Consider the following 13,939-nt stretch of genomic DNA (forward strand, 5'->3'; position numbering starts at 1 on the left):
CACAAAAGTTCCATCAATGTTTACAGAGAGTGGTGACCTTCTTTATCAGGGTGACCGACAGAGACAAAGGCCAGGATTCAGATACATTGGCGCATATTTATGCCGGCGTAGCGTATCTTTTTTACACTATGCCGGAGCAGCGTGGAGAGGCATGCAGTGTATTCAGAAAGCCATTACTCACCAAGATGCGCCAGCGTAACATATTTTCGAAGGCATAGGCCAGCGTAAGTGGGCGTCACCCCATGCAAATGATGGTCCGAGCTTGTCGCAGTGGTTTACGTCAGGCGTATCTTAACTGGCACATGTGCTGTGACGTGGACGTCTGGCCTGCACCCCTCTGCACATGCTCACAACTACGCCCGGCATAACCCCTAAGATACGCCGGCCCACCGCCTATGCCCAGTGCATAAATACACCCGGACATGCGCCCGTTGAGCGCAAAAGTACACCAGCAGTTTTTGGTGTTAGTACTTTTATCTTTGGAGTCATGTCTGCAACAGTGACTGGGAAGGAGAGGAGGAAGAAAAATTATAGTCCTGAGGAGAAGGCAATTGTCATCGATGCCACCTCCAAGTACAATGCATGCCTCCATGGGGCACAGAGTGGCACGACCAGCAAGATACAGAAGGACAAAAGGTGAAATTCAGTGCCAAAAAAAAATATATATATATATATATATATAAGGAATACAAATAAATTACAAAGAAAAATTAAAAAAGCTGCACCTCATGAACAATACTGATTGTAATGAATGAAAATTTAGATAGAGGGCGCTAGACCACTCAGTGATAAATTACTAATAGATAAATAAAGTGATCCTGTAAAAGAAGATTGTACCATAAATAAATACAAAATCTAAAATAAATTGCAAAACATCATAAATGTCTCTATGTCATGAGCACATGACATTAAGTCCCAATCTTGTGTCAAATATTGTGTCACGAAAGTTGGTGTCACAAAAAGGTGAAAGGAATTCTTCTTAGTTGATTTAATCTTGCTTTTTAGTGAGAAAAGGAAAATACCACCACCACATTCCAGTCTTCTTAAACACCCATTATCTGTGCTGATGAGAAAAGGATGCGCTTACCAGAGGAGATAGACTAGTTTAGTTAAAAAGCTAGTCAAATGAGCCTATGCAGGATTGTGCCTGCATACACATCGAACAGGAGACAGATCTTAGCCTCGTCCCAGGAAATTCCAGTTAGGATATGAAAAAAAAGGCAATGGAGGTGCCAATAGTGTGATATTGCTTTGATAAAATTGATTAAAATACAAAATAGAAAAAACAAACAAACAGCCAAATTGGCCTCTTACTGTAGGGGTGCCTACCCGGCACTGGGACTGCAAGCGTGTCACCGCTAGCTTGCGGTACGATTGGTGTGTGGGTCGTTCGATTCTAATGCTACCACCGTAGCATAGCCTGGCGTCCCAGCTAACAGCTCCACGAGCAGGGGGGCAGGGGGGGCACGTCACGTGACCGGGTCCGCCTCCGACGTACGTTTCGTTTGGTAGAACGTCTTCAGGGGGGCGTGCCCGATCACTGGTGCATGATGTGGTGGGACATGATTAAGCACTAGCTCAGTGTGAAACGCGTCGGCTGTTCCCCTGTTCCTTTGCTGTGACCTTGTGAAGTGATGCATTTGCTGTTCGTTTGAATAAAAATACAACCTTTTTGGTTATTGGAGTGCGGCTATCCATTTCCTCTCTTCGTATCTCATGCATGGTGGGACATGTGTCTGAGGATTGCGGGGACAACCTGGTGCACACATCTGCTCATGGTGGATTGTGACATCCCAGCCACGACTCCACTTATACGCTGAAAAGATCCACTGGCAAGGAAATGCAGTGTTGCCAGGACCTTGACCAGTGGCTGCACTGCATGTACGCGGCGTGTCTTGCTGGTGATGTCATCATGCAGGGTTGTGGCTAATTCCAGGATGGCAGCAGGGCTTAATCTGAAGATGCGATACACCTCCGAATCCCCCATGCCAAAGACATTCATGCGCGTTCGGTAGATCCTCTCCCGTGCCCTCCTCCGTGCCTGTAGACGCAGTAGTGCTATGACCACCGCTGCCCCTGGCATGTTGGCATACAGATGTGTTGTCCTGCAAGTGTGGTTGCTCAGCTTGTCCGTAACGGTGCTGCTGGAGCTGCTCTCCAGCTGACCTGTGCAAGTGTGGTGCAAAGTTACCCCTGCTTTATGAGGGGTAACTTTAGGCCGGACGTACAACTTACGTGCACTGCGCCGGGCGCACGTACATTTCTGAATCGCCGTATCTCCCTCATTTGCATATTTGAATAGGAAATCAATGGGAGCGCCAGATGCGTCCAGCGTAAATATGTACCCACGATACGCCGGCGTAGGAACGTTACGTTGGTCGGAAGAAGCCTATTTTCTGGCGTATCTAGGTTTGTGGGTACGGCGCAAAGATACGACGGCGCATCCATGGACTTACGCGACGTATCAGTAGATACGTCGGCGTAAGTTCTTTCTGAATCCCGGCCAATGTGTGGAAATACTCTCGCTATATATATATATATATATACACACAGTATACCCAGATCATTAAACGCAAGGAGGAGGAGCCGATTACAGATGATTGAAATGTCTATAGAGCAGTGTTTCTCAACTCCAGTCCTCAAGGCGCCCCAACAGGTCATGTTTTCAGGATTTACCTCAGATGAAATGGCTGTGGTAATTACTAAGGCAGTGAAACTGATCAAATCACCTGTGCAAAATAATGGAGAGCCTGAAAACATGACCTGTTGGGGAGCCTTGAGGACTGGAGTTGAGAAACACTGCTATAGAGGGACAGGAGCCCTGTACCATGAATAGGATATATACCTGACTTACCTGTGTGGTGTGATATGGAGAAAATCTCATGCTGGTGGCCGTGTGTTCAAGATGGAGACTGAGAAGCTGTTGAACCTCCTGGAACCAGATCTAAAATGGCTGAAAACAGGAAAAAAATACACAACGTTACATTTGGTACACGCCCACACTGGTATTTCCTGTATTTCTCTCATAGGGAGGATCACTAAAGTAACAGCACTGATCATTACAGAGGGTGCAGTATGGAGAGCAGACACCAGATGGTGCTGTGTCCAAATAGCTGAAAAGTATAAAACAACAACAACAAAAGATAAAAAATAACAAAAAGCAGATAAACAAAAAAAAAGGGAAAAGAAGAAGAGAAGTGTAAAAGACCCCAGTAAAATGACAAAGCACATTCCTAGTTGGGAATCCATTCTTAACTGTTGGGGAACAACTAAAAGACAAAAATAATGGTGAAAGAATAATATTTGTTTTAATATATATATATATAAATATTTAATAACAAAAAAATAAGAAAAATAATTGGACTGTGAGCCGAGGCAGCCGTGCCAAATGGAAAAAATTGCCATTGATAAGCACTGTATGCGATCAGTACATTGCGACTAGAGAAGTGAGACTACATAACACATAACTGAGATCTCTGGATGAGACTGTCTCATTAGATCTGAAGGATCCGTACTTCTACATACTTATAGACCAACACTTTCAAATGTTTTTGAGGTTTGCAGTAGGTCAACTCCATTTCATCTCCCTGCCATTCAGGGTAACAATATCACCCCGGGGTCTTTTCCAAGGTACTGTTGGCACTAATCGCCCAGTAGAGGAGATTAGGATTTTTCCGTCATACTTACCTGTAAAATTCTTTTCTTGGAGTACATCACGGGACTATTGGCAGCTGGTGCTCAAAATTTTGGGGGGCAATCAAACTGACAAAAAAATCATCAATCGCAGCCACTGTGCCCATCAAACGCAGACACTGTGCCCATCAAACGCAGACACTGTGCCATCAAACGCAGCCACTGTGCCCATCAAACGCAGACACTGTGCCCATCAAACCCAGCTACTGTGCCCATCAAATGCAGCCACTGTGCCCATCAAACGCAGACACTGTGCCCATCAAACGCAGCCACTGTGCCCATCAAACGCAGACACTGTGCCCATCAAACGCAGACACTGTGCCATCAAACGCAGACACTGTGCCCATCAAACACAGCCACTGTGCCCATCAAACGCAGCTACTGTGCCCATCAAATGCAGCCACTGTGCCCATCAAACACAGCCACTGTGCCATCAAATGCAGCTACTGTGCCCATCAAACGCAGACACTGTGCCATAAAACGCAGACACTGTGCCCATCAAACACAGCCACTGTGCCCATCAAACACAGTCACTGTGCCATCAAACACAGCCACTGTACCCATAAATTGGTGCCACTATGCCATCAAACACAGCTACTGTACCCATCAATTGCTGTCACTGTGCCCATCAATTGCCGCTAATGTGCCCATCAATTGCTGCCAGTGTGCCCATCAATTGTTGATACTGTGCCCCGCCTGCCCGGCACTTACCTGTCTTGGTGGGGCAGTGGGTCAGGGGGGTGGCAAATAAGCCGCCCGCCCGCCATCCCGTTCCATGAGGCTAATGCACACCAAGGTGTGTAGGTTTAGTGTGGATGCAGGGGTGGCACCGCGCCCCCCTTCTTCCCCGCCCACTGCAGAGGAGAGAGGAGCAGGGAGAGGTGCATCAGGATGTCAGTACTTTCGGTAGCACCCCCTGATTCTCAATCCGCGGGGAAGAGAAGGGGGGGAGAGGAGAGATGTTAACACTGCACTGGTCACGGCCTCCATCCTGGTAAGCTCACCCTCTCTCAGGCAGGCTTTGGTGAACAGAGACCCCCTTTACACCAGAGTCCACAGCATGCCCCCTTAAATCAAGTTTCCCAGAACACCCCTTACATCAGATTCCCCCTTAAATCAGAGTTCCCATTTACATTAGAGTCCACAGAGCTCCCCTTACAGTGCAAGTGGAAATTCTGTGTGGACTCTGATGTAAGGGGGCCTGTGTGCGGACTCTGATGTAAGGGGGCTCTCTGTGCAGACTCTGATGTAAGGGGGCCTGTGTGCGGACTCTGATGTAAGGGAGGCCTGTGTGTGGACTCTGATGTAAGGGGGCTCTCTGTGCAGACTCTGATGTAAAGGGGGCCTCTGTGCAGTCTTTGATGTAAAGGGGGCCTCTGTGCGGACTCTGATGTAATGGGGGCCTCTGTGCAGACTCTGATGTAATGGGGGCCTCTGTGCAGACTCTGATGTAATGGGGGCCTCTGTGCAGACTCTGATGTAATGGGGGCCTCTGTGCAGACTCTGATGTAATGGGGGCCTCTGTGCAGACTCTGATGTAAAGGGGGCCTCTGTGCAGACTCTGATGTAATGGGGGGCCTCTGTGAGGACTCTGATGTAATGGGGGCCTCTGTGCAGATTCTAAATTAATGGGGGGCCTCTGTGCAGACTCTGATGTAATGGGGGGCCTTTGTGCGGACTCTGATGTAATGGGGGGCCTCTGTGCGGACTCTGATGTAATGGGGGACCTCTATGCGGACTCTGATGTAAGGGGGCCTCTGTGCAGACTCTGATGTAATGGGGGGCCTCTGTGCGGACTCTGATGTAATGGGGGCCTCTGTGCGGACTTTGATGTAAAGGGGGCCTCTGTGCAGATTCTAAAGTAATGGGGGGCCTCTGTGCGGACTCTGATGTAATGGGGGGGCCTCTGTGCGGACTCTGATGTAATGGGGGGCCTCTGTGCGGACTCTGATGTAATGGGGGCCTCTGTGCAGACTCTGATGTAAGGGGGCCTCTGTGCAGACTCTGATGCGTAAATAATAATGTACCAAAAGATGCCAGTCAGCCCCTGCCAGGGGCTCTGGAGGACCACATTGTCCTCCCCCACTCTTGTGATCATGAAGAATCTAGGACTGTTTTCCTCGATCCATCACTTTCCCACGCTCTAAGGGCCACTTGACTGGACTTTCCCCCCAGGCCTAAGGCTGCCAGGGGAGGTGAGAAGTCACTAGGACTTTCGGCAGCACCCCCCCCCCCCCTCAGCCTCCGCTGCAGAGAAGGAGGGAGAGGTGATATGTCAGGACTTTCGGCAGCACATCCCCCCCACGCTTCTCAATCAGCGGCATTGGGGCAGCAAAGGGTGTAAATCCGGGCCTGACTGTGAGGCAAATTGACACCTGCCCGCTCCTCCCGCTCCGCTCCCCAGGTGAGTAGCCTAGCAGCGGCATTCTGAACAAGCCGGAGCCTGTGTAAGATGTTCTTAGACACACCCATATACAGAGCATTGCAGTAATCAAGTTGACTATCAACCATTGCATTGACCATGGAGATTTTATCAGAGTCATCGATAAAGCGAAACGTAGATCTCAGGAGTCTCGAGTGGAAGTGGCATGAACTTACCACCTGATTTACCTGGCTACGCAGTGTCAACTTAGAATCAGAGATGACCCCCAGGTCCCTGACCTTGGTGACTGGTACCGGGCTCGGTTTAAAAGAGTCAGGCCAGTCGGGCATCTTACTAGGGCAATCATGGTTACTGAAGATCATATTTTCAGTTTTGGAGCCTTTAAGTTAGAGATAGTTGGCTCCCATCCAGGTTCTAATCTCCTCCAAACAAGAGGCAAGATCCACTTTCCTCTCATTGGTCCTGGGAAGGCGAAAGTATATCTGGGTGTCGTCAGCGTAGACGTGGAAAAGGAGGTTGTGGCGACGTATGATGTACAACAATGGTTTCATGTAGATGTTAAATAGGATGGGTGATAATGCCGACCCCTGAGGGATCCCACAGGAGAGAGAGCTATCAGCAGAGTAATACGGTCCCAATCTTACCCGCTGAACTCTCTCCTGCAGAAATGAGGCCATCCATGCCAATGCAGTACCATCAGTGCCAGCCACAGTCCCTAGTCTTTCCAACAGTCTGATGTGATCGATGGTATCAAAAGCTGCCGACAGATCCAGAAGTACTAAGGCCGAGGTGTCATTCCTATCCATGGACCAGAGGAGATCATCCTGAACTTTAACCAAGGCCGTTTCAGAGCCTCTGCCAGGTCGGAATCCTGACTGGAGGTCATCAAAGATGTTGTTGGATTCTAAGTGAGGCTGATACTGCCATACCACTGCTCTTTCCATGATCTTGGCAAGGAACGGTAAGGTGGAAATAGGTTGATTGTTACTGAGCATGGAGCGCGGTAAGTTAGATTTCTTCAGCAGGGGTATAACCACCGCCTGCTTCAGAATACTTGCCACCACTCCAGATGAAAAAGATGTGCTTACAATGTCTGCTATAAAAGGGGCCAGGGTCTCACAGGCGTCCTTCATCGGCTGTGCAATGCAGGGATCAAGCGCAGAGGACGATGCCCTGAGAGACACAGGTATAGATTCAGAGTAATTCATATTTTCAATATTATCTCTGATACTCTGAATCTTATAGAGCCATGACAGGTCCTCTTTATACTCTTATATACATGTATAGAGCCATAACAGGTCCTCTTTATACTCCTATATACATGTATAGAGCCATGACAGGTCCTCTTTATACTTCTATATACATGTATAGAGCCATGACAGGTCCTCTTTATACTCCTTTATACATGTATAGAGCCATAACAGGTCCTCTTTATACTCCTACATACATCTATAGAGCCATGCCAGGCCCTCGTTATACTCCTATATGCATCTATAGAGCCATGACAGGTCCTCTTTATACTCCTATATACATGTATAGAGCCATAACAGGTCCTCTTTATACTCCTATATACATGTATAGAGCCATAACAGGTCCTCTTTATACTCCTATATACATGTATAGAGCCATGACAGGTCCTCTTTATACTCCTATATACATGTATAGAGCCATGACAGGTCCCCTTTATACTCCTATATACATGTATAGAGACATGACAGGCCCTCTTTATACTCCTATATACATGTATAGAGCCATGACAGGTCCTCTTTATACTCCTATATACATGTATAGAGCCATGACAGGTCCTCTTTATATTCCTATACATGTATAGAGCCATGACAGGTCCTCTTTATACTCCTATATACATGTATAGAGCCATGACAGGTCCTCTTTATACTCCTATATACATGTATAGAGCCATGACAGGTCCTCTTTATACTCCTATATACATGTATAGGGCCATGACAGGTCCTCTTTATACTCCTCTATACATGTATAGAGCCATGACAGGTCCTCTTTATACTCCTATATACATGTATAGAGCCATGACAGGTCCTCTTTATACTCTTATATACATGTATAGAGCCATGATAGGTCCTCTTTATACTCATATACATGTATAGAGCCATAACAGGTCCTCTTTATACTCCTATATACATGTATAGAGCCATGACAGGTCCTCTTTATACTCCTATACATGTATAGAGCCATGACAGGTCCTCTTTATACTCCTATACATGTATAGAGCCATGACAGGTCCTCTTTATACTCCTATATACATGTATAGAGCCATGACAGGTCCTCTTTATACTCCTATATACATGTATAGAGCTATGACAGGTCCTCTTTATACTCCTATATACATGTACAGAGCCATGACAGGTCCTCTTTATACTCCTATACATGTATAGAGCCATGACAGGTCCTCTTTATACTCCTATATACATGTATAGAGCCATGACAGGTCCTCTTTATACTCCTATATACATGTATAGGGCCATGACAGGTCCTCTTTATACTCCTCTATACATGTATAGAGCCATGACAGGTCCTCTTTATACTCCTATATACATGTATAGAGCCATGACAGGTCCTCTTTATACTCTTATATACATGTATAGAGCCATGATAGGTCCTCTTTATACTCATATACATGTATAGAGCCATAACAGGTCCTCTTTATACTCCTATATACATGTATAGAGCCATGACAGGTCCTCTTTATACTCCTATACATGTATAGAGCCATGACAGGTCCTCTTTATACTCCTATACATGTATAGAGCCATGACAGGTCCTCTTTATACTCCTATATACATGTATAGAGCCATGACAGGTCCTCTTTATACTCCTATATGCATGTATAGGGCCATGACAGGTCCTCTTTATACTCCTCTATACATGTATAGAGCCATGACAGGTCCTCTTTATACTCCTATACATGTATAGAGCCATGACAGGTCCTCTTTATACTCCTATATACATGTATAGAGCCATGACAGGTCCTCTTTATACTCCTATATACAGGTATAGAGCCATGACAGGTCCTCTTTATACTCCTATACATGTATAGAGCCATGACAGGTCCTCTTTATACTCCTATACATGTATAGAGCCATGACAGGTCCTCTTTATACTCCTATACATGTATAGAGCCATGACAGGTCCTCTTTATACTCCTATATACATGTATAGAGCCATGACAGGTCCTCTTTATACTCCTATATACATGTATAGAGCCATGACAGGTCCTCTTTATACTCCTATATACATGTATAGAGCCATGACAGGTCCTCTTTATACTCCTATACATGTATAGAGCCATGACAGGTCCTCTTTATACTCCTATACATGTATAGAGCCATGACAGGTCCTCTTTATACTCCTATACATGTATAGAGCCATAACAGGTCATCTTTATACTCCTATATACATGTATAGAGCCATGACAGGTCCTCTTTATACTCCTATATACATGTATAGAGCCATGACAGGTCCTCTTTATACTCCTATACATGTATAGAGCCATGACAGGTCCTCTTTATACTCCTATATACATGTATAGAGCCATGACAGGTCCTCTTTATACTCCTATATACATGTATAGAGCCATGACAGGTCCTCTATATACTCCTATATACATGTATAGAGCCATGACAGGTCCTCTTTATACTCCTATATACATGTATAGAGCCATGACAGGTCCTCTTTATACTCCTATATACATGTATAGAGCCATGACAGGTCCTCTTTATACTCCTATATACATGTATAGAGCCATGACAGGTCCTCTTTATACTCCTATATACATGTATAGAGCCATGACAGGTCCTCTTTATACTCCTATACATGTATAGAGCTGTAGCGCCTGGTTACTTTATAGTACTGGTGTTAGTTAAATTCAGAGGTAGATCGGAGTGTAGTTAAACTCTGATCCACATTGTTGTGTGCAAAACAGGGTCTCTGTCTCAGCTTGGCTGTGCTGTGGGCTTATTCTGTTGCACTGGGGTGTTCTTCCCACCCCTGTGCAGTAGGTGGCAGCAGTGGAGTCAAGGTTTGGGTGCTCTTCCCCTGCAGCCAGACATGAGGGTTTGGCCTCGCTGTGCATGCTGGGGGAGGGTATTTATGGGGCAGACGCCATTGGTTCTGGGTTCTTCTTTCGTCCAGTGTGGCACCCACCTTTAGGATGGCCACATCACGGTGCCCCGGCGTTATGACCTACCTGTCCAGGGCATGCGTGCCACGCGGTGTTCCTGGTTTACGGGACCATGTTGGCCTGGAACATTTGAGCAGCGACGTGAACCCAGTGGGTGACTAAGTTCCCACCTTTGAAGATCCTAAGGCCCCGTACACACGACCAAACATGTATGCTGAAACTGGTCCGCGGACCAGTTTCAGCATACATGTTCGGTTGTGTGTAGGCGCGAGCGGGCCGAATTCCAGCAAACATTTGCCCGCCGGGCCTTTTCCCAGCAGACAAATATTCCTGGACGTGTTTTAAAACCGTCCCCTGGAATCCTGCCCGCTCGGACATGTACGGTCGTCAGTACAGACCTACCGTACATGTCCGAGCGCCCGCCGTCCCTCGCATGCGTCGAATGACTTCGACGCATGCGTGGAAGCCTTTAAATGGCAGGCCCGCCCACGTCGCCGCGTCATCGCCGTGTCATCGTCGCGGCGACGACGCGGACACGCCCCGCGTATTGTTTAGGCGCGGACTTCTGTACGATGGTTAGTACAACCATCGTACAGAAGCCCTCTGGCAGGCATGTACGGTGAAAACGGTCCGACGGACCGGTTTCATCGTACATGTTTGCTCGTGTGTACCGGGCCTAAGCGGTACTGCTGTTCGGTGGGGAGTCCTTCTGAGGAGCGCCATTGAGAGGCTGGCGGTCCAAAAGGGCCTGGACAGACCACCGGGGATCAAGGTAGCCAGACACTGAGGGATTGATCACCTGTATCACAATGTACCCCATTACTCATTCACATGGGGGGGCAGGATCTGGGGGTCCCCTTTGTTAAAGATGTCTTCCAGATTCTGATAAGCCCCCCAGCCCGCAGACCCCCACAACCACCGGCCAGGGTTGTGGGGATGAGGCCCGTGTCCCCATCAACATGGGGACATCCTTGTTTCCCTAAATCTAATTGTAAAGACCGGTCTTTCAGGGTCTTTCCCAGTGACGTACGAGGGTGCGTCAGAGGGGGCGGGGTCACGTGACGGGTGGCCGCTTCCCCTATATAAGAAATGTCACAGCTCCAGCGCGTCATTACGCTGGGCTGTGTCCAGCGGAGAGAGGAGCTCCCCTGCTGCACTCTGGACGGATGGATCTTCTCATCGCTGGACTGGGCCGCTGATCACCCGTCGCTGGAGAGATCATCCGTCGCTGGATAGAAGACAACGTTGGAGCGGGGGGCCGGGCCGAGAGTGGATTCACATCGTTGGATTTTTTTTTTATTATTATTATTAAAGGATTTTTTTATACGGTGTTTGTGTGTTTTTTTTTTAACTATTTACACTTCCTTCGTGAAATGGTAGAGGTACAGTGTACCCCATTACCAATTCACATAGGGGGGGCAGGATCTGGGGGTCCCCTTTGTTAAAGGGGTCTTCCAGATTCTGATAAGCCCCCCCGCCCGCAGACCCCCACAACCACCGGGCAAGGGTTGTGGGGATGAGGCCCTTGTCCCCATCAACATGGGGACATCCTCCCCATGTTGAGGGCATGTGGCCTGGTGCGGTTCAGGAGAGGGGGGGCCGCACTCTGTCCCCCCCTCTTTTCTGCGGCCGGCCAGGTTAACGTGCTCGGATAAGGGTCTGGTGTGGATTTTTAGGGGAACTCCACACCATTTTTTCCCATTAAAATCCACACCAGACCTGAAGGGCCTGGTATGGATATTTGCGGGGAACCCTACGTCATTTTTTTTTTTTTTACGGCGGGGTTCCCCTTAATATCCATTCCAGACCTGAAGGGCCTGGTAATTTAATTTGGGGGAACCCCCACACACTTTTTTTTTTTCTTTATGAATTAATCCTGTCAGAATTGTCAGAGCCGACAATTCATTATAGCCGCAAAGCCGGTTTTAAATCTTTCAGAAATGACACTTTGTGCAGGGACAGTTCAATGTACGGGAAACATGCGCTATTTCACATGCTGACTTTACACCCCCCCTAGGTACAAAATTTAAAGGAATATTTCACTTTTATTGTTTCACTTTTAGCATTATTAAAATCACTGCTCCCGAAAAAACTGCCATTTTTAAAACTTTTTTTTGCATTGATACATGTCCCCTGGTGCAGGACCCAGGTCCCCAAACACTCCCCTGGGGCAGGACCCGGGTCCTCAAACACTCCCCTGGTGCAGGACCCAGGTCCCCAAACACTCCCCCTGGGGCAGGACCCGGGTCCCCAAACACTCCCCTGGGGAAGGACCCGGGTCCCCAAACACTCCCCTGGGGCAGGACCCGGGTCCTCAAACACTCCCCTGGGGCAGGACCCGGGTCCCCAAACACTCCCCCTGGGACAGGACCCAGGTCCCCAAACACTTTTTAGGACAATAACTTGCATATTAGCCTTTAAAATTAACACTTTAGATTTCTCCCATAGACTTTAACAGGGTGTTCCGCGGCTTTTCGAATTTGCCGCGAACACCCCAAATTGTTCGTTGTTCGCCGAACAGGCAATGTTCGAGTCGAACATGAGTTCGACTTGAACTCGAAGTTCATCCCTACCAATCACCCCGATGTCCAAAATGACAACCCATCCCGCCTTATCAGCTGGCTTCAATGTTATATCTCACCTTGCTGCTAATGATGGCAATGCACCTTTCTCTTCAATGGTTACATTATTAGGAGAGGACCCCATAGTTCCTGATTATATCCTGTAATACTTTCCCATCTTTATCCTCCAAATGAAGAGACATTTCTGCTGCTGCATATGTAGTGGGCGGTGGAAACTTCTATTGTGTCTGTAAACCTAAGACAGACCTACTCAGTGGTGTTACTACAGATGATCCCTCAATATCGCCTCTCGAAGAATAATCTACCTTCAATCTATCAATATTCCTAAAATATCTCTACAAGTCCGGTGCCAACAAATATTTCTTCATTAGAACTTTAGAGCTAAAGGCCAAACCTTTCCCCAGAAGGTCCATCTTACCCGATGTCAGTTGAGCGGAGGAGAAGGTGAGAATTGCGTCTCTTTCTGTTGATGAGGAATCCTCTGTTGGGAAGGTTGGCTGAGTGGCAGATGACTTGTTGTAGAGTTGATGTTTCCTATCTCCTCTGTGGCCGTATCTCTGCTGTTTCCTTCATTCCGATGTAGAAAACCAGGCCGGTGTTGTCCCTCTATAGATCCTAATAAAGTGCCTCTAGCAGAGGAGGGAAGTGATGGGTCAGATTCTGTAGAAGAAGTTCTAGTGACCAGTCTAGATGGACGAGGTGAGAATGTTGTGTAGGTGACGCTCCAAGAGTACGTCTAATTAGTAGACGTTTAGACTTCAGACATTTTACCTTTAACTCTTTCAGCTTCTCCGCTGACACCCGTGTGATCGGTACAGCCGGAGCGGAGTGTTCCTCCTGGAGGAAGGAAAGAGTTAAAGCTCTGAGATGAATGGAGACGTGTATAGAACTTGTACAAACAGACCTTTGCACCCGTTATCTGGAAACTTAGTAACAGTTTAACTTGTAGGGCCCCTTGGAACACTCTGTGCTTTATAATATTCAGCTAAAGTCATGCCATGGAATCCCAATGACACTTCTCTTTTTAGTACCTTCTTGAGGCCCCATACACACGATAGAATCCATCCGCGGATAAATCCGCGCAAATGGGTTTCAGCGGATATATTCTATGGTGTGTACACTCCA

The 13,939-nt window shown here is 47.3% G+C and overlaps 1 protein-coding gene across 2 annotated transcripts in view; it reads right to left on the minus strand.

Annotated features, from left to right (window-relative positions):
* Window positions 1–13,591, minus strand: part of LOC120921577 (zinc finger protein 605-like) — a 39,777-nt gene extending 26,186 nt beyond the window's left edge. The window contains exons 1-2 of one of the 2 annotated variants that reach the window (XM_040334078.1): window positions 13,233–13,590; window positions 2,855–2,953 (exon numbers count right to left, since the gene is read on the minus strand). The gene's annotated coding sequence lies outside the window, so the exon portion shown is untranslated. Of the gene's footprint in view, window positions 1–2,854; window positions 2,954–13,232 lie in introns of both variants that reach the window. The other variant, XM_040334079.1, reaches the window with a different exon arrangement.
* Between the last annotated feature and the right edge of the window lie 348 nt (window positions 13,592–13,939).

This window comes from Rana temporaria (assembly GCF_905171775.1).
Source record: "Rana temporaria chromosome 2 unlocalized genomic scaffold, aRanTem1.1 chr2f, whole genome shotgun sequence".
In the NCBI taxonomy this organism is placed as follows: domain Eukaryota; kingdom Metazoa; phylum Chordata; class Amphibia; order Anura; family Ranidae; genus Rana; species Rana temporaria.